The sequence below is a fragment of the Budorcas taxicolor genome, chromosome 9 (genome assembly GCF_023091745.1).
Source record: "Budorcas taxicolor isolate Tak-1 chromosome 9, Takin1.1, whole genome shotgun sequence".
In the NCBI taxonomy this organism is placed as follows: domain Eukaryota; kingdom Metazoa; phylum Chordata; class Mammalia; order Artiodactyla; family Bovidae; genus Budorcas; species Budorcas taxicolor.
In genome coordinates, this window is record NC_068918.1 from 45327680 (window position 1) to 45348349 (window position 20670).

A 20670-nucleotide genomic window follows, 5' to 3' on the forward strand; every position below is an offset into this window, starting at 1 on the left:
AAGCCCCCTACTTCCCAGTGGAATTTGTGGCAGATGTTTGGGGTCAGTTCCAGAGTGTTCAAATATTTGAATAAAAGGGACAATAGAAACTCATGATTATTTAAATAACTATTAAATGTTTTTCTTGAGTGAAAATTAATTGCATGAAATATGAATGTTTTGCTATACATTTTAATGATAAGACTTAAGTTGTAGCATTTTAATTCAGACTAAAGTCTCTTGGGAAATTAGTAATCAAGATAATAATCTTTAACACAATATGTTTTTCTATAACCAACAAAAAAGAAAAGTTAAACCTAACAAAATGTAGATAGATATTTTCATACCATTGTTACTTAATTTAGAAAAAAATGTATTTTTTCTTTCTAAAGTTTAAATTGATAAAAGGGTTTTAAAAATCAGAATTTATTATTAAATTCTCTTTCTCAAATAATGTTCTTGGAAAGAAATAGAATTTATTCCAATTTTAACTGTAATTACTGCATGAAGTATAATGATTTGAGCTGTATATTGATAGCATGCAATATAGGAATAAACCAAGTTATTTAAAAAATGAAATAAATCATATTTTTCAGAATGTAGGGTGATTTTACACAAAACTATACTCCGACTCATTGTGTACAAGGAGAAGCATTTTGCTCCAAAATTCATTCATTACCTTTTGAATAATTTAAAAGCTGAATTTTATAATTTTAATGGCCTAATAAAAGACCTTGATGATGGGAGGGATTGAGGGCAGGAGGAGAAGGGGATGACAGAGGATGAGATCGCTGGATGGCATCACTGACTCGATGGACATGAGTTTGAGTGAACTCCGGGAGTTGGTGATGGACAGAGAGGCCTGGTGTGCTATGATTATGAAAAAACATTAACTCTACTAAGCAAGGAAGAAGAACCCAGATTACCTGATTTAAACTTTGTAAAGACTTTTACTTTATTCACACTTAGGAAGCATTTTGAAAGGAAAGAAATCCATGCATGCTGAAAAAATTTCCATTTGTGTAGCTTTCTGTTGCCAACATTTTTGCATGAATGTCTGTCATGTCTTTTTATACATATCTTTTATATATGGACCTTATATGGGGACTGTCTAAATCCACATTCACATCGGAAAGTTCAAATGAAGTATAAAGCCATTATTCATATAATTTGATATAAAGAAAATATTCAAATGGTTATCATAAGAGGAAAACATTTTAAAGGTAAATGAAATAAGCTACAAAATCTAAATTTCTGCATATCTCCTCTTCATTTTGTAGCTAATCCACTCTGGTGAGTGGGTAGGTAGTTGAACATTTGGCATTGGCTTTGCTGAGAATATAGCTGGAAGGTCTGAACAGAAAGCAGGTACCCAGGAATGCTCTCATGTTACCAGTCTATTCATTATTGAAACATCTGTATTACAAAGTCCTTAGTAAAATAAAAATGAACCCCCAAATTATTGATTTTGATACAAAATGATTTAATTGATGGATCTGGTAGTCCTTCTAAACACCTAGTCACATGGCTAAGATTAGCCACCCACACCCACTTCTCCACTCCTGTGGTGGATTGAACCGTGTTCCGCACAGATTTGTTGGTCTTAAATCCTAGTAAATATTCAGTTCAGTTCAGTCGTTCACTTGTGTAGGACTCTGTGACCCCATGAAACCAGCACACCAGGCTTTCCTGTCCATCATCAACTGCTGGAACTTGCTCAAACTCATGTCCATCGAGTTGGTGATGCCATCCAACCATCTCATCCTCTGTTGTCCCCTTCTCCTCCTGCCTTCAATATTTCCCAGCAACACGGTCGTTTCCAATGAGTCAGTTCTTCAAATAAGGTGGCCAAAGTACTGGAGCTTCAGCTTCAGGAACAGTCTTTCCAATGAGTATTCAGGACTGATTTCCTTTAGGATGGACTGGTTTGATCTCCTTGCTGTCCAAGGGACTCTCAAGAGTCTTTCCAAACACCACAGTTCAAAAGCATCAATTCTTCCATGCTCAGCTTTCTTTACGGTCCAACACTCACATCCATACATGATGACTGGAAAACCATAGCTTTGATTACATGGACCTTATTGGCAAAGTAATGTCTCTGCTTTTTAATATGCTGTATAGGTTGGTCATAACTTTTCTTCAAAGGAGCAAGCGTCTTTTAATTTCATGGCTGCAATCACCACCTGCAGTGATTTTGGAGCTCAAGGAAATAAAGTCTCTCACTGTTTCCCCATCAATTTACCATGAAGTGATGGGACCCCATCTCATGATCTGCATTTTTTGAATGTTAAGCAACTTTTTTACTAGCTTTTACTTTCATCAAGATGCTCTTTAGTTCTTCTTCACTTTCTGGCACAAGGATAGTGTCATGATATTTCTCCTGGCAATCTTGATTCCAGCTTGTGCTTCATCCAGCCCAGTGTTTCGCATGATGTACTCTGCATATAAGTTAAATAAGCAGGGTGACAACATACAGCCTTGACATACTCCTTTCGCAATTTGGAACCCATCTGTTGTTTCATGTCCAGTTCTAACTGTTGCTTCTTGATCTGCATATAGATTACTCAGGAGACAGGTAAGGTGGTCTGGTATTCTCATCTCTTTAACAAGTTTACACAGTTTGTTGTGATCCATGCAGTCAAAGGCTTTAGTGTAGTCAATGAAGCAGAAGTGGATGATTTTCTGGAATTCTCTTGCTTTTTCTATGATCCAACAGATGCTGGCAATTTGGTCTCTGGTTCCCCTGCGTTTTCTAAGTCCAGCTTGAATATCTGGAATTTCTCAGTTCACATACTGTTGAAGCCTAGCTTGGAGAACTTTGACCGTTACTTTGCAAGCATGTGAGCTAAATGCAATTGTGCGGTAGTTGGAACATTCTTTAGCATTGCCTTTCTTTGGGATTGCAACAGTCCTGGGAGCTACAGTGTGCTGGTATAAGTCCTTTTGAAGGAATTAACCATTACAGCCATTACCTCTACCATAATCTAGCCTCAGGCCAAACTACAGAGAGGGAACACAGCCCTATCCATCAACAGAAAGTTGGATTAAAGACATATTGAGAATGGTCCTGCCCATCAGAGCAAAGCCCAGAGTCCCCCAGAGCCAGTCCCTCCCATCAGGAAGCTTCCAGAAGCCTCTTATCCTTATCCATTAAAGGGCAGAAAGAATGAAAACCACAATTACAGAAAACTAACCAAATTGGTTACATGGATCACAGCCTTTTCTAACTCAGTGAAACTATGAGCCATGCTGTAGAGCGCCACCCAAGATGGACAGGTCATGGTGGAGAGTTCTAACAAAACGTGGTCCACTGGAGAAAGGAATGGCAAACAACTTCAGTATTCTTGTCTTGAGAACTCCATGAACAGTAACTGTGAATGGGACCTTATTTGGAAATCGAGTCTTTGCAGATGTGATGAAAGTAAGATGAGGTCACCCTGGATTAGGATGAACCCTAAATCCAGTTATTGGTGTTCTTATGAGGAGAAAAAAAAAGTTGGAGACTCAGAGACACTTAAGAAAGAAGGTCACATGAAGCCAGAGACAGAGATTGGAGTTAGGTGGCCACAAACTAAGAAACATCAGGATTGCTCGGAAGCACCAGAAGCCAGCTTAAAACTCAATATTAAAAAAACAACAACAACTAAGATCATGGTATCCAGTTCCATCACTTCATGACAAATAGAAGGGGAAAAGTGGAAGCAGTAACAGATTTCCTCTTCCTGGGCTCTAAAATCACTGCAGATGGTGATTCCAATCATGAAATTAGAAGACAATTGCTTCTTGGCAGGATAGCTATGACAAACCTAGATAGCATGTTAAAAAGCAAAGACATCAATTTGCCAACAAAGGTCAGTATAGTCAAGGTTATGGTCTTTCTAGCAGTCATGTATGGATGTGAGAGCTGGGCAGTAAAGAAGGCAGAGCATTGAAGAATTGATGCTTTTGAATGCGGTGCTGGCGAAGACCCTTAAGAGTCCCTTGGACAGCAAGGAGATCAATCTAGTCAATCCTAAAGGAAATCAACCCTGAATACTCTTTGAAAGACTGATGCTTGCTAAAGCTGAAGCTCAAATACTTTGCCCACTTGATGCAAACAACTGACTCTGGTGCTGGGAAATATTGAAGTCAGAAGAAGAGGGTGACAGAGGATGAGATGGTTGGATGGCATTACTGATTCAATTCACATGAACTTGGGCAAACTCTGGGAGATGGTGAGGGATAGGGAAGTCTGGCATTCTACAGTCCACGGGGTTGCAAAGAGTTGGACATGACTTGGCATCTGAACAACAATGACTGGAGGCTAGAATAGGCAAGGATTGATTCTTCCTGGAGATTTTGGAGAGAAGCTGGTGACGCTTTGATTTTGGACTTCTAACTTCCAGAATTTTGAAATAATGCATTTGTTTTAAGCCACCCAGTTTGTGATAACTTGTCATAGCAGCCTTATGGAATTAACATATTCTTCATAGATTTAATTCATATTTGGATAAGGCAGGTAGTCAGGACAATGCTGTAGTGATGACTCTGAGAATAACAAGAAGGATTAAGAATTCTGTTTACCTGGGAAATGAAAATTGAGAGCAGAGAGGAAGAAAGGAAGTATTGTTGAATCCTCTGTGCTACCACAGTATTATTTCATATTGATATAAACGTATTTCCCTTAGTTTACCCTATAAGTGAGTTCTCAATATTCTATTTTCCCATTAGATTCTTAATTTTTTAGGTCATTGACTAAATTATTTATGATGTATTCTTGGAACCTATAAAAGTACCTTAAACATAGTTTTTGTTCAATATTAATATTTATTAGTTTCCAATTCGAACTAGTAACATCTTTCCAGACATTAATATGTTAAAAAAAATAGAAAATATGCTCAACCTCTAATGTACTCAACGCTACTAAAACATTCCTCTGATTTTCCTTGGAAATGTTCTTTTCTATGTAAATATAAGATGGTAAAAAGAAAATCACTTTTACCCCCTTTAATATTGGCTTACAAAGCTATGGAATCAACGTTCTCCCAACTTCTGCATTTACAGAATGAACTACAAATACAAGAAGATTTATGGGTATTTCATTGACTTTTCTGTTGCAGACTGCATAAAAATCTCAAGGACTAGCTTACAGTTCAATGAATAAAGATAGCACATCAGGTACAAGGTCACTTTGCTCTTCTTCTATTGAGTTTTTCAGTCTATAATAGATATTAATTACTCAAGCTGTGTGCAGGAACTCTGGATATTTCATCAGTGAGTATCTCCTTACAACTGGGCTTTGATGAAAAAAATGGATATATTTCTGGCCATCAAAAGGCCATCATAAAACAATGGCATTTTATTCTCCAAATACATGAAAAAGTTTATTAGTATCCGGCAAGGAACAGAGTTCAATGTATATTGTATACAGTACATAAGATTGCATAAATATTCAGTATATTATGATTCTGCTGCATTTTATCATTTTCATATGATGTTGAAGGAGGCACTCCAGGGCATTAGGAGGTCTATGAATGGAAACACTGGCAACTGTTCTCGGAAGCGTGTTAATGAGACACTGTTTCTGACACTTAAAAAAATACAAAAGGTATAGTATAAAAGAATGAAAAGGAGAATAACCATGATAGCATGGATAATTTTAGCTTAAAAGGATGAAATTATCTTTTGTAATAAAGCCAAGTCACAAATTCCATATGTGCATGAATTTAAAATAGTTATAATGTTTTAAATGAGGCACATAAAGAGATGAACTGGTTTGTTTATTACCACAAATGCTGTGAGTTATTTTTAGTGATTTAAATCCTAGAATAAGTCCAAAGAAAACTGTACATGTTATATAGGTCTCTACATATTAAGGTAGCATATGAGAATCTATTATTTACTCATCAGTTTGACAAATATTTATTGAATATCAATTGTGCACAAGATTCTGGGAATGTAAAGGTAAGGAAAACATGGACTTATTCCCTGAAGACCTCACAATATTTAGGGAGACAGATACAAAAGGAACTTTAGTATGTTGTGGTAAGGACTATGACAGGGGTTCACAGAATTTCGTGGGAACATAAAGGAGGTTTGTACATCTGAATCTCAGCGAAAAGTTTCACAGAGGACATGATGCCTCATCTGAATCACCTGGCTTTCAACAAAGCATTGGAAATAATTGCTAAGATACTGTTTTGGTTAAGATGAATATATATGGGTAATATTACTAGACAGTTTGTTGAATCTTTAGCTGATAAACCTTTCCTAATGAATAAGTTCAGTTCAGTTCAGTTCAGTTCAGTCATTCAGTCATGTCTAAAACTTTGCTAGCCCATGGACTGCAGCATGCCAGGTCTCCCTGTCCATTACCAACTGCCAGAGTTCAGTCAAACTCATGTCCATTGAGTCAGTGATGCAATCCAACTATGTCATCCTCTGTCATCCCCTTCTCCTCCCACCTTCAATCTTTCTCAGCATCAGGGTCTTTTCCAATGAGTCAGTGCTTTGCATCAGTTCAGTTCAGTTCATTTCAGTTGCTCAGTCCTGTCCGACTCTTCCCGACCTCATGGACAACATCAGGACAGGCATCCCTGTCCATCAAAACTCCCGGAGTCTACTCAACTCATCTCCATTGAGTTGCTGATGCTATCCCACCATCTCATCCTCTGTTGTTCCCTTGTCCTCCTGACTTCAATCTTTCCCAGCATCAAGGTCTTTTCAAATGGGTCAGCTCTTTGCATCATGTGGCCAAAGTATTGGAGTTTCAACTTCAGCATCAGTCCATCCAATGAACACTCAGGACTGATCTCCTTTAGGATGGACTGGTTGGATCTCCTTGCAGTCCAAGGGACTCTCAAGAGTCTTCTCCAACACTACAGTTCAAAAGCATCAATTCTTCGGCGCTCAGCTTTGTTTATAGTCCAACTCCCACACCCATATATGACTACTGGAAAAACTATAACCTTGATGAGATGGACCATTTTTGGTAAACTAATATCTCTGCTTTTTAATATGCTGTCCAGGTTGGTCATAACTTTCCTTCCAAAGAGTAAGCATCTTTTAATTTCATGGCTGCAGTCATCATCTGCAGTGATTTTGAAGCCTCCAAAAATAAAGTCAACCACTGTTTCCCCATCTATTTGCCATGAAGTGATGGAACCAGATGCCATGATCTTAGATTTTTGAATGTTGAGCTTTAAGCCAAAGTTTTCACTCTCCTTTCACTTTCATCAAGAGACTCTTTAGCTCTTCTTCACTTGCTGCCATAAGGGTGGTGTCATCTGCATATCTGAGGGTTGATATTTCTCCCGGCAATCTTGATTCCAGCTTGTGTTTCTTCCAGTCCAGCGTTTCTCATGATGTGCTCTGCATATAAGTTAAATAAGCAGGGTGACAATATACAGCCTTGATGTACTCCTTTCCTGATTTGGAACCAGTCTGTTGTTCCATGTCCAGTTCTAACTGTTGCTCTGACCTGCATACAGATTTCTCAAGTGGCAGGTAGAGGGGTCTGGTATTTCCATCTATTTCAGAATTTTCCAGAGTTTATTGTGATCCACACAGACAAAGGCTTTGGCATAGTCACTAAAGCAGAGATACATGTTTTTCTGTAAATCTCTTGGTTTTTCAATGATCCAGCAGATGTTGACAAGTTGATATCTGGTTCCTCTGCCTTTTCTAAAACCAGCTTGAACATCTGGAAATTCATGGTTCACGTATTGTTGAAGCCTGGCTTGGAAAACTTTGAGCATTACTTTACCAGCATGTGAGATGAGTGCAACTGTGCAGTAGCTTAAGCATTCTTGGGCATTGCCATTCTTTGAAATTGGAATTAAAACTGACATTTTCCAATCCTGTGGCCACAGCTGAGTTTTCCAAATTTGCTGGCATATTGAGTGCAGCACTTTCACAGCATCATCTTTTAGGATTTGACATAGCTCAACTGGAATTCTATCACCTCCCCTAGCTTTGTTCATAATGATGCCTCCTAAGGCCCACTTGACTTCACATTCCAGGATGTCTGGCTCTAGGTGAGTGATCACACCATCATGATTATCTGGGTCATGAAGATCTTTTTTGTATAGTTCTTCTGTGTATTCTTGCCATCTCTTCTTAACATCTTCTACTTCTGTTAGATCCATACCATTTCTGTCCTTTATTGAGCCCATCATTAAATGAAATGTTCCCTTGGTATCTCTAGTTTTCTTGAAGAGATCTCTAGTCTTTCCCATTCTATTGTTTTCCTCTATTTCTGTGCATTGATTGCTGAAGAAGGCTTTTTTCTCTCTCCTTGCTATTCTTTGGAATTCTGCATTCAAATATGTGTATCTTTCCTTTTCTCCTTTACTTTTTGCTTCTCTTCTTTTCACAACTATTTTTAAGACTTCCTCAGGCAGCCATTTTTCTTTTTTGCGTTTCTTTTTCTTGGTGACGCTCTTGATTCCTGTGTCCTTACAGTGTCACAAACCTCTGTCCATAGTTCATCAGGTACTCAAATCAGATCCAGTCCTTTAAATCTTTTCTCACTTTCACTGTATATTTGTAAGGGATTTGATTTAGGTCATACCTGAATGGTCTAGTTGTTTTTCCTACTTTCTTCAATTTAAGTCTGAGTTTGGCAATAAGGAGTTCATGATCTGAGCCACAGTCACCTCCCGGTCTTGTTTTTGCTGACTGTAGAGAGCTTCTCCATCTTTGGCTGCAAAGAATATAATCAGTCTGATTTCAGTATTGACCATCTGGTGATGTGCATGTGTAGAGTCTTCTCTTGTGTTGTTGGAAGAGGGTGTTTGCTATGAACAGTGCATTCTCTTGACAAAACTCTATTATCCTTTGCCCTGCTTCATTCTGTACTCCAAGGCCAAATTTGCCCGTTACTCCAGGTATTTCTTGACTTTCTACTTTTGCATTCCAGTCTCCTATGATGAAAAGGACATCTTTTTTGGGTGTTTGTCTTCATGGAACCATTCATTTCAGCTTTTTCAGCATTACTAATTAATTAATGGCTCATTGTCAAACTGCAGAAGACCTCTGGATTACATTATCACACCTTCCTTTATTTCTTTTTTTTTTCTTTTACTTTATTTTACTTTATAGTACTGTATTGGTTTTGCCATACATCAACATAAATCCGCCATGGGTGTACACGAGTTCCCAATCCTGAACCCCACTCTCACCTCCCTCCCCATACCATCTCTCTGGGTCATCCCAGTGCACCAGCCCCAAGCATCTTGTATCCTGCATTGATCCGAGACTGGCGATTCGTTTCTTACATGATAGTATACATGTTTCAATGCCATTCTCCCAAATCATTCCACCGTCTCCCTCTCCCACAGAGTCCAAAAGTCTGTTCTATACATCTGTGTCTCTTTTGCTGTCTCACATACAGGGTTATCATCACCATCTTTCTAAATTCCATATATATGTGTTAGTATGCTGTAATGGTGTTTTTTTTTTCTGGCTTACTTCACTCTGTATAACCAGCTCCAGTTTCATCCACCTCATTAGAACTGATTCAAATGTATTCTTTTTGATGGCTGAGTAATACTCCATTCTGTATATGTACCACAGCTTTCTTATCCATTCATCTGCTGATGGACATCTAGGTTGCTTCCATATCCTGGCTATTATAAACAGTTCTGTGATGAACATTGGGGTATACGTGTCTCTTTCAATTCTGGTTTCCTTGGTGTGTATGCCCAGCAGTGGGATTGCTGGGTCATAAGGCAGTTCTATTTCCAGTTTTTTAAGGAATCTCCACACTGTTCTCTATAGTGGCTGTACTAGTTTGCATTCCTTTATTTCATTTTTAATCAAGTATTTGATTCCATGATATTATTTAAGGCATATTTAATAAATTTAGTAAGTGTTAGCTGCTCAGTTGTGCCCAACTCTTTGCAACCCCATGGACTGCAGCTCACCAGGCTCCTCTGTCTATGAAATTTTCCAGGCAATGATACTGGAGTGGGTTGCCATTTCCTTCTCCAGGGGATCTTCCCAACCCAGGGATCGAACCCAGGTCTCCTGCATTGCCTGCAGATCGTTTACCAACTGAGCTACAAGGGAAGCAATAAATTTAGGGATGACTCTAAATGGAGAGCTCAAGCTAGTATGCTATGCAATTTACAAAGAAAGTGGAAAGTGGGTTGAAACTGAGAATGAAATTAAATGGTAAAAATGTAGAGTTAGGTTTAAATTTCTACTGAGGAACAGTGGAATGGAATTCCCAGCTTAATAGTCTTTCAGATAAAAGAGATGTTGTGTTTTAGCTAAATGAAAATGCACTGTGGATCATGGGTGATAATAAAGTTGCCTAGAAAATTAATGGACTCATGAACTGGAAAAACTATATATTTTAGGGGAAAAAAGGCAAACAGTTTGATGCTCTCTATCACCAAGCAAGAACACTGTGTTTGGTATTATGAATGGTGAAAAGTGGAGAATCATAAGAGGAGGGTGATTTGAAAATTGCAGGCTTTGGAAATCATACTTTAGATAGTTGACAAAATGGGAAATGTTTGAAAAAAAGATCTAGGGGCAGTAATAGGCATCTAAATTGACTAATTGTTCATTACACCCATTTACTCAATCTATAAGGCTTCATTTCTCCCCTTCGTTTTCTTTTTTAAAGTGTCAGTGTGCCAGACACTTACTGGAAATAGGAAATGAATCAGACAGAGTCAACCCTTGGGGTTCTCTCATTCTAGTACAGTTTTCCTGTTCTTCAACTGGAGGCTTATGGAGAGTACTAGGAAGGCATGCTCCTCTGGAAATTGTATGCACAATTTTATACATCTTTGGATTTTTATATGGAGGTGATTTTCTTAAATGAAATGATGGTTTAATAATGTTTAGGAAGCACTTGTCTAATGGAAAAGTCAGATATATGCACAGGCATAATAAAATGCAAAATGAGAATACATTGTGTGGGCTACTATTCTTCAAAAGAAATTGGAATCTAAATTTTTTTATCCTGAAAAGAAGCAGAACTCTGCCTGATTTCCTTGGCTTCCCTCTCATTGGAAATTTTTATTTTTTGGCAATTTCTGGATATTCCCTTTAAAGGATTCTTTACATAAAATTCTCTCATAAAGTAAGTTGAACTCTGTTCTAGAGCAAAGACTTTATTTTTTAATGTGTTTGTTTTGTTATGTTCATTGAAAGCTATTGTTCACCAGCCTCCACCTTCTTTTCACATTCTCTGCAAATGTCTTGGCATATAACCTCTACCCTAAACATTTCATTCACCAATATATTCATTCATGTACCAAAATTTTTTTTAAGTATCTTTTATGTAACTGTATGCATTTATGCAGATACATATTTAACAACCAGCTTTCTGGGGACAAAGCCTTGAGTTAGAGTGTTTAGTGATTTCCATGGTGTAAATACCTCTACAAAAGCCAATTCCAAGCTGTTTCCCTGGTGGCTCAGTAGTAAGGAATCTGCCTGTCAATGCATGAGACACAGGTTTGATCCCTGGGTCAGGAAGATCCTCTGGAGAAGGAAATGGTAACCCACTCTAGTATTCTTGCTTGGAAAATAAATCCCAAGGAGAGAGAAGCCTGGCAGGCTATAGTCCATGGGGTCGCAAAGAGTCAGATCCGACTTTGAGACAAAACAGGAAAACAATGCACATGACTGAAAGCAGAGTTAGAAGAGAGGCGTAGAATGGGCACTCTCCAGCTGGGGAATCTGTTCCAGCACATCGCTATTTCTGTGATTCCAACACTATATTAGGTACTTGGCCATAAAGATGACTAGAACTGTTGCTTATCTCAAGGAAGCCAACTTCTAGTAAGGAAAAGGAGTATGTACATCCACTCAAACAATATTCTATGTAAATCACATATTAGTTAAGCATGTGCACCCTAGATGTTGACCTGCATCTTCTAATTCTGTAGCTCGACCTTGCATGCCTTAGGCAAATTTTGGTTGTTCTGAGCAAATTACTTATTTTTATGAGTTACGCTTTCTTCATCCATTATGTGTGGGGGAGTCACTTATTCTATAGCTATTTCTTAAATGCCAATTATGTGCCATGTACTCTGCTACATGCTGAGGATATGCACTGAACAGATGAAATAAAAACTCAACTCTTCACTGAGTGTATAAACTAGAGGGGGAAGTTGAACAATAAATAAACAAAGGAATAAAAGCTATGGTATGCCAGATTGTCATAAATTCTACAGAGAAAAATTAAGCAAAGACACCTGAGGTAGAGTGGAGTTGCAATTTTCAATAAGGTAGTCAAATAATGCTGTGGGAAGGTAGACTTTGAGAAAATAACTGAAGGGGTGATGGGGAGAGCCATGTAGATGCCTGAGAAAAGAATATTCCACGTAGAAGGAATAGCAAGTGTAAAGAACCTGAAAGAAGAACACTCCTGAGTTGCTGGAGGACCTGGGCAGGGGCAGGAGAAGTGAAGATTGTACATTAGATTAGAGAGATTCAGACCATGGGGACAGCAGATTAGGAAAATTGTTATAAAACTTTGCAAGGACTCCAGTGTTTAATCAATAAGGTAGGAAGTCACCAAAGTTTATGATCAGAGGAGTGATTGATATATTTTAAAATAAAATAACCACTGGAAAAGACCCTGATTCTGGGAAAGATTAAGAGCAGGAGGAGAACAGGATGACAGAGGATGAGATAGTTGTATGGCATCACTAATTCAATGGACATGAGTTCAAGCAAACTCTGGGAGATAGTGAAGATAGGGAAGCCTGGCATGCTGTAGTCCATGGGGGTCATTAAGAGTCAGATACAACTTAGCAGCTGAACAACAACAACAATCTTTTATTTTAAATATGGCCCACAAGAAAGCAAAGGCAGAAACTGAGAGATAAATTAGGAAGCTAGTACTTAGCTTCAGGTGAGAGATCCTGAAAGCATGGATGAAGGTTAGGATGGGTAAGAAATTAGAGTAAGAAGTGCTAAGAGTCTAGATAACTTGAAGGCAGAGAAATCTAGATCTGATGGTTGGATGGATGATTTAAGAGAAAGAGAAAAGTCAAAGAGGCCTACAAGTCTTTTAGTCTTGCCACGGGATGTAGTTGCCATTTACTGAGTTCACCCTGGCTTAAGGGTGACAAGATTTTCTATTTTATACATAATGAACTTGAGGTGTATGTTAGACTTCCACTTGCAGACACTGTGTAGGTAGTTGGATAACATGAGTAACAGATTCATGGGAGAATTCCACACTAGACACAGTTTATGAGTCACTAGAGTACAGATAATAATAACAGCAAACACATATAGTGGCAGGAATTATTCTAAGCACTTTTGCAGATATTAATTCATTTAATGCTCCAACAATTCTATGGCATAGTCATTGTTAAGATCCCAGTTTTTACAGATGAGCCACCTGAGGTGAGAAAGGATAGAATATTAGCTCAAGGTTGCACATCTAACAAAGTAGTTGAGCTGCAATTCAAAGTCAGACCATGTAGCCCAAAGGTCTGTGCTCTTAGCCATGATACTCAATATGAAATGCGATGAAATTACCAATGGTGTGATTGCAAAAGGCTAGGGTAGGCCAGCATTTAGACTCTGTAGAAATTAAAAGAACCAGCAAAGTAGACCATGAAGGAGTTGTCAGTGATGTATGGAAGACCAGGGGATCAGAGAAATGATATGTGAGATACAGGGACATGAAAGGGACAATGAGCAATAATTGTGAGCATTACATTAAATTTGTGATGTGTTGAGCCAAGTCTTAACATAGTAAATGCTCATGAAAGTTAGAAGTCTTTAATATTATTCTATTACTTTAAAACTTTTAGTGCTTATGCTGTGTGTGCATGTACACATATATGTATGTGGGTAAAGGGTTAACAGAAGACTTCGCAGATGATCTGACATTTGAACTAATGTATAAATGAGAATGCATCCTGTATCACAAAAAGGGCATGGGTGTTTCAGGCAAAGAGCAGAAGTAGGGGGTGAGAAAGGTCATGCAGCTCTACAAAAGTATCTTTCCAAAACCCAATTTTACATTAGAAAAAGAAACACCACCAAAAAAACAAGACTCTATTACTCCTTCTTGCCTGGAACAGTTTCCCAAGATATGCTACATTTGAAAAATTCCCTGTTTAAGTACCTTTCAGAAAGTGGTGCGTTAAGCAATGAAAAACCTGTTTCTTTTTTCTTTTTTTTTTTGATTTATATATATATATATTTAATTTTTATTTTTACTTTATTTTACTTTACAATACTGTATTGGTTTTGCTATACATCGACATGAATCCACCACGGGTGTACATGCATTCCCAAATTTGAACCCCCCTCCCACCTCCCTCCCCATAACATCTCTCTGGGTCGTCACCGTGCACCAGCACCAAGCATGCTGTATCCTGCGTCAGACATAGACTGGCGATTCAGTTCTTACATAATAGTATACCTGTTACAATGCCATTCTCCCAAATCATCCCACCCTCTCCCTCTCCCTCTGAGTCCAAAAGTCCGCTATACACATCTATGTCTCTTTTGCTGTCTTGCATACAAGGTCGTCATTGCCATCTTTCTAAATTCCATATATATGTGTTAGTATACTGTATTGGTGTTTTTCTTTCTGGCTTACTTCACTCTGTATAATCAGCTCCAGTTTCATCCATCTCATCAGAACTGATTCAAATGAATTCTTTTTAACAGCTGAGTAATACTCCATTGTGTATATGTACCACAGCTTTCTTATCCATTCATCTGCAGATGGACATCTAGGTTGTTTCCATGTCCTGGCTATTATAAACAGTGCTGCGATGAACATTGGGGTACATGTGTCTCTTTCAATTCTGGTTTCCTCGGTGTGTATGCCCAGCAGTGGGATTGCTGGGTCATAAGGCAGTTCTATTTGCAATTTTTTAAGGAATCTCCACACTGTTCTCCATAGTGGCTGTACTAGTTTGCATTCCCACCAACAGTGTAGGAGGGTTCCCTTTTCTCCACACCCTCTCCAGCATTTATTGCTTGCAGACTTTTGGATCGCAGACATTCTGACTGGTGTGAAGTGGTACCTCATTGTGGTTTTGATTTGCATTTCTCTAATAATGAGTAATGTTGAGCATCTTTTCATGTGTTTGTAAGCCATCCGTATGTCTTCTTTGGAGAAATGTGTATTCAGTTCTTTGGCCCATTTTTTGATTGGGTCGTTTATTTTTCTGGAATTGAGCTGCATAAGTTGCTTGTATATTTTTGAGATTAGTTGTTTGTCAGTTGCTTCATTTGCTATGATTTTCTCCCATTCAGAAGGCTGTCTTTTCACCTTGCTTATATTTTCCTTTGTTGTGCAGAAGCTTTTAATTTTAATTAGATCCCATTTGTTTATTTTTGCTTTTATTTCCAGAATTCTGGGAGGTGGATCATAGAGGATCCTGCTGTGATTTATGTCTGAGAGTGTTTTGCCTATGTTCTCCTCTAGGAGTTTTATAGTTTCTGGTCTTACATTTAGATCTTTAATCCATTTTGAGTTTATTTTTGTGTGCGGTGTTAGAAAGTGATCTAGAAAGCAGGAATAGAAGGAACATACCTCAACATAATAAAAGCTATATATGACAAACCCACAGCAAACATTATCCTTAATGGTGAAAAATTGAAAGCATTTCCCCTAAAGTCAGGAACAAGACAAGGGTGCCCACTTTCACCGCTACTATTCAACATAGTTCTGGAAGTTTTGGCCAGAGCAATCAGAAGCAGAAAAAGAAATAAAAGGAATCCAAATTGGAAAAGAAGAAGCAAAACTTTCACTGTTCACAGATGACATGATCCTCTACATAGAAAACCCTAAAGACTCCACCAGAAAATTACTAGAGCTAATCAATGAATATAGTAAAGTTGCAGGATAGAAAATCAACACACAGAAATCCCTTGCATGCCTATACACTAATAATGAGAAAGTAGAAAAAGAAATTAAGGAAACAATTCCATTCACCATTGCAACGAAAAGAATAAAATACTTAGGAATATATCTACCTAAAGAAACTAAAGAAAACTATATAAAACTGTAAAAAACTGATGAAAGAAATCAAAGAGGACACTAATAGATGGAGAAATATACCATGTTCATGGATTGGAAGAATCAATATAGTGAAAATGAGTATACTACCCAAAGCAATTTACAAATTCAATGCAATCCCTATCAAGCTACCAGCCATTTTTTTCACAGAACTAGAACAAATAATTTCAAGATTTGTATGGAAATACAAAAAACCTTGAATAGCCAAAGCAATCTTGAGAAAGAAGAATGGAACTGGAGGAATCAACTTGCCTGACTTCAGGCTCTACTACAAAGCCACAGTCATCAAGACAGTATGGTACTGGCACAAAGACAGACATATAGATCAATGGAACAAAATAGAAAGCCCAGAGATAAATCCGCACACATATGGACACCTTATCTTTGACAAAGGAGGCAAGAATATACAATGGAGTAAAGACAATCTCTTTGACAAGTGGTGCTGGGAAAACTGGTCAACCACTTGTAAAAGAATGAAACTAGATCACTTTCTAACACCGCACACAAAAATAAACCTGTTTCTTTACAAAAAACTTTCTCAGAGTTCTTTAAGTATACCATACGCATAACTTCCCAAGCTGGTTTGACCTTATGCTGACCTTTCCCAGCACAGCATCACATTTGAGGAAATACCGACTCAGAGGAGAAGGATGTATACTTTTCCAGTTTTACTAGGTTCACCTAAACTTTTATATACTTGGCCTGCAGTGAACCAGACCAGGGTTTAGGAGTCATACAAACATGGATTTTCATTCTGGCTCTATCCTTGTGCAACCACAGGGAAATTTCTTAACTCCTCTTTTCCTTAATTTATTCACTTGCAAATACTGGAATGCTAATGTGTATCTGTCTCTGAAGGACTGTTATACAGATTAAGATGTGCGAAGTCCCTTCCTTTAAAAAGTTCTTAGCCTCTGCCTTGCACTGTAGCTATGTCAGCAAACCTCCTTCCTCCACATGGAAAGCTCTCTGATGACAGAGTTTCTTATTTATCACGCACTTCACACAATTTTCATGTTTTACACATACATATGCTAAATAAATAGTTGGTAAATTGGAAAGATGGAAATGCTGAAAAGAGCTGTCATTTTCTTTTTATTCACCCTCCATTAAATAGCTGCTAAAATCATACTTTTAAAATTCATTTTTTGTGGATCATCTTATTCACTTAACTTTTTGAAGACATTTTTATTCTTTCTTTAAGAGTGATGTGTATACATTCATAAATAATATAGACATGAAGAAAAGCATACTTCAATTCTAATTTTTGTTGCAGAATATCTTTTCTGTTAAATATCCTAATCGATGTTTTTGAACTGTGGTGTTGGAGAAGAGTCTCTTGGACTGCAAGGAGATCCAACCAGTCCATTCTGAAGGAGATCAGCTCTGGGATTTCTTTGGAAGGAATGATGCTAAAGCTGAAACTCCAGTACTTTGGCCACCTCATGCAAAGAGTTGACTCATTGGAAAAGACTTTGATGCTGGGAGGGATTGGGGGCAGGAGGAGAAGGGGACGACAGAGGATGAGATGGCTGGATGGCATCACTGATTTGATGGATGTGAATCTGAGTGAACTCCGAGAGTTGGTGATAGACAGGGAGGCCTGGCGTGCTGCGATTCATAGGGTCGAAAAGAGTCGGACACAACTGAACGACTGAACTGAACTGAATACAGCTTAATTTATTAACTCCATTATGCAATTTCACATAAATATCTATATAGATATAAGCAAGAGTATCACATCCTTTCCATTTGTCTAAGAAATGCTCCATTCTATCTCCATGGTTCTAGATGGTGTTATTAATCATAGTATCTATTCCCTCTCATCCAGGGAGAGACACCCAAACCATATCCTGAGAAAGATAAATGAGAACATGGAATAATCCACAGAAAGAAAATCATTTCAAAGGGATTACAATTAAAATAAATGAATCCTATGAAAGAAAGAAACTTTGCCATTTCATTCACTAACTTAATAAATATTTGGTAAGCACCTTTAATGTGTAAGAACTGTACTAGGTGCTGCAGATACACTGGTTAGCAAGCAGATGTGGTCTCTGATTTTAGTGGGGGTAGTGATAGAGTACAAACCTAATGGGAAGACAGATACTAATCATCTAACCTCATCAATAAATGAGGCATAATAACGGATATAGAACTCCAGAGGGAAGGAATAGTATGAAACATTACAAGGATAAAATGGGGGAATATGACCTTGTGTCTCCTGAATAAGTGAGAAATGAAATGACAGTTGAAAGAAAGTATGCAGAAGCAATAAGGCTAGACAGTTTCATACAGAGGGAATGACACAAGCAAAGCCCCCTCAGTGAGCTGTAGTATGATACATTCAAGTGTGTGAATGAAGTCAGGAAAGGTTGGAACACACAGAGCTAGGAGAAGTGTAATATCTGACAATTCTAGAAATGTTGGTTGATATCAGACCATGTAAAGTCTTCGAGTCTGTAGTAAAGATTTTGGTATTCATCTTGGGAGTAGAAACCACTGGAATATCATAAAAAGATTTACTCTAAACATTCAAGTGTTTGTTCTTTCATATTGAATATGTTTGTGCGTGCATGTTCAATTGCTTCAGTCTTGACTCTGACTCTTTGCTACCCTATAAACTGTGGCCGATTAGGCTCCTTTGTCCATGGGATTCTCCAGGCAAGAACACTAGAGTGGGTTGCCATCCTCTCCTCCAGGAGATCTCCTTGATCTAGGGATCTAACCTGTGACTCCTGCATCTCCTGTATTGCAGTTTGATTCTTTACCCACTGAGCAAACTAGGAAGCACTACTTTGAATATATGTAGCCCCAAACATTATATACTATTTTTGTTCATTTTTTAAATTTTATACTTGTGGCATCAAATGCAACCTACTGGTACATTCAGCATCATGTTTTCAAAGACATTTTTATGAAGATGCATGCAAATACAGTTTATTCATTTCATCAGCTGTTTAGTCCTACATTGTGGACTATTTGAGGATCTATTTTGTGATTGCATGATTTTTCTTTAACCCATTAATGTATCATTGTATTTTTAGGATACTTCCTACTTGAACATAACATATTGTTATTAATCTGCTAGTTATAATTTGCTATTTTATCACATTCTATTTCTGTTTTCATGTTTATAGAAGTATACTAAAATTTGCACTTTTCAAACTATTATGATCTGATTTAGTTTCAAGGTTATACTCACATTATGAAATTGGTATGGATATTTTTATTTCTCAAAATAATTTCTCACCCCAAAATTATTAAAGATTCAATGAAATTTTGTTCTAAAACCATTTGGTCCTGGTTTTGTCTCTACTTGTCAACTTTTTATTTGAAAAATTCTCAAATTGATAGACCGAGGCATTATTAAAAAGAACATCTCCACAGTCTTTATCTAGTTTTATTGATAGTTAGGATTTTGTCATATTTGTTTTCTCTCTTTCACTTGTTCTCTTTCATTCTTTCTTACTCTCACTCTCTTTCTCTCTGCTTAACTATATGAAAATATATTTCAGATATCATACTTCTTAGCTAAATATTTCAGAATAAATATCTTAAGAAAGACAGCCTTCTCCTGCATGACCACAATGCCATTATCATACCTCAAGAAGACAAAAGAATGGCATATCATATAATATGGGTCTCAAGTATAATATTTTCCAATTGTGTACTAAATGTTTTTGAAACTGATTACTTTTCAGACACAATCAATATTCATGCATTGCTATTAGCTGTAATGACTCAGCCTTCTTGCTATAAAAGAACAGCACTGACTTTTGGGTTTTTTTATATACTGATTTTCAAAAAATTGAATTTTTTAAAGATAATATTGTAACTTATTTCACAAAATATCTCAAATGCTGTATTTGGATTTCTCACGGTTAAACTGAGGTTAAACATTTATGACAAGACTACATAGTTAACTGTAATATTGCATCATATTGAGTCAATAACATTCATAGATATACAAAAACATTAGACTCAACAAAGTAAAAATTCTAATACATGGCAACCAGCAGAAAATAACCAAGCATTCAAGGAAGCAAGAAAATAAGATGTTTCATATGTTTAGGAAAGGAGAGGAAGAATGGATCTGACAGAAATATGGAAGATATTTTTTAAAGACTCATATTTAAATTTTAGATATAAAATTACAATTTCTGAGATTAAAATGCACTAAATGGAATTAGCTACAGATCAGATACTGCAGAAGACAAATTAGTGAAACTGAAGATAAAGAAATAGAAACAATCCAATATGGAGCACAAAGAGAAAATAAAAAAGTAGGACATCAGATAGCTCTCAGAAAATTTCAAGCCACCTAACATACAATTAATAGGAATCCTAAAAGGAGAGGTAGATAGAAAAAATATTTGGAAAAATATGCTTGTGAACTTTTAAATTTGATGAAAGCTGTAAATATACAGAACCAAGAAGTCTTGTGCTATAAGCACAAGAAAATTGAAGCAAACTGTATCAAGGGATATCAGAATGAAATTGCTTAAAAACAAAGTAAGAATATCTTAAAAGTAGTCAAAAGAAAAAGGAATATCACTTACTGACAGTAAAGATTAGACTAGAATACAGATTTCTTATCACTTCCCTGGTGGCTCAGATGGTAAATAACCCACTTGCAATTGTGGGAGACCTGAGTTTGATCCCTGGGTTGGGAAGATCCCCTGGTGAAG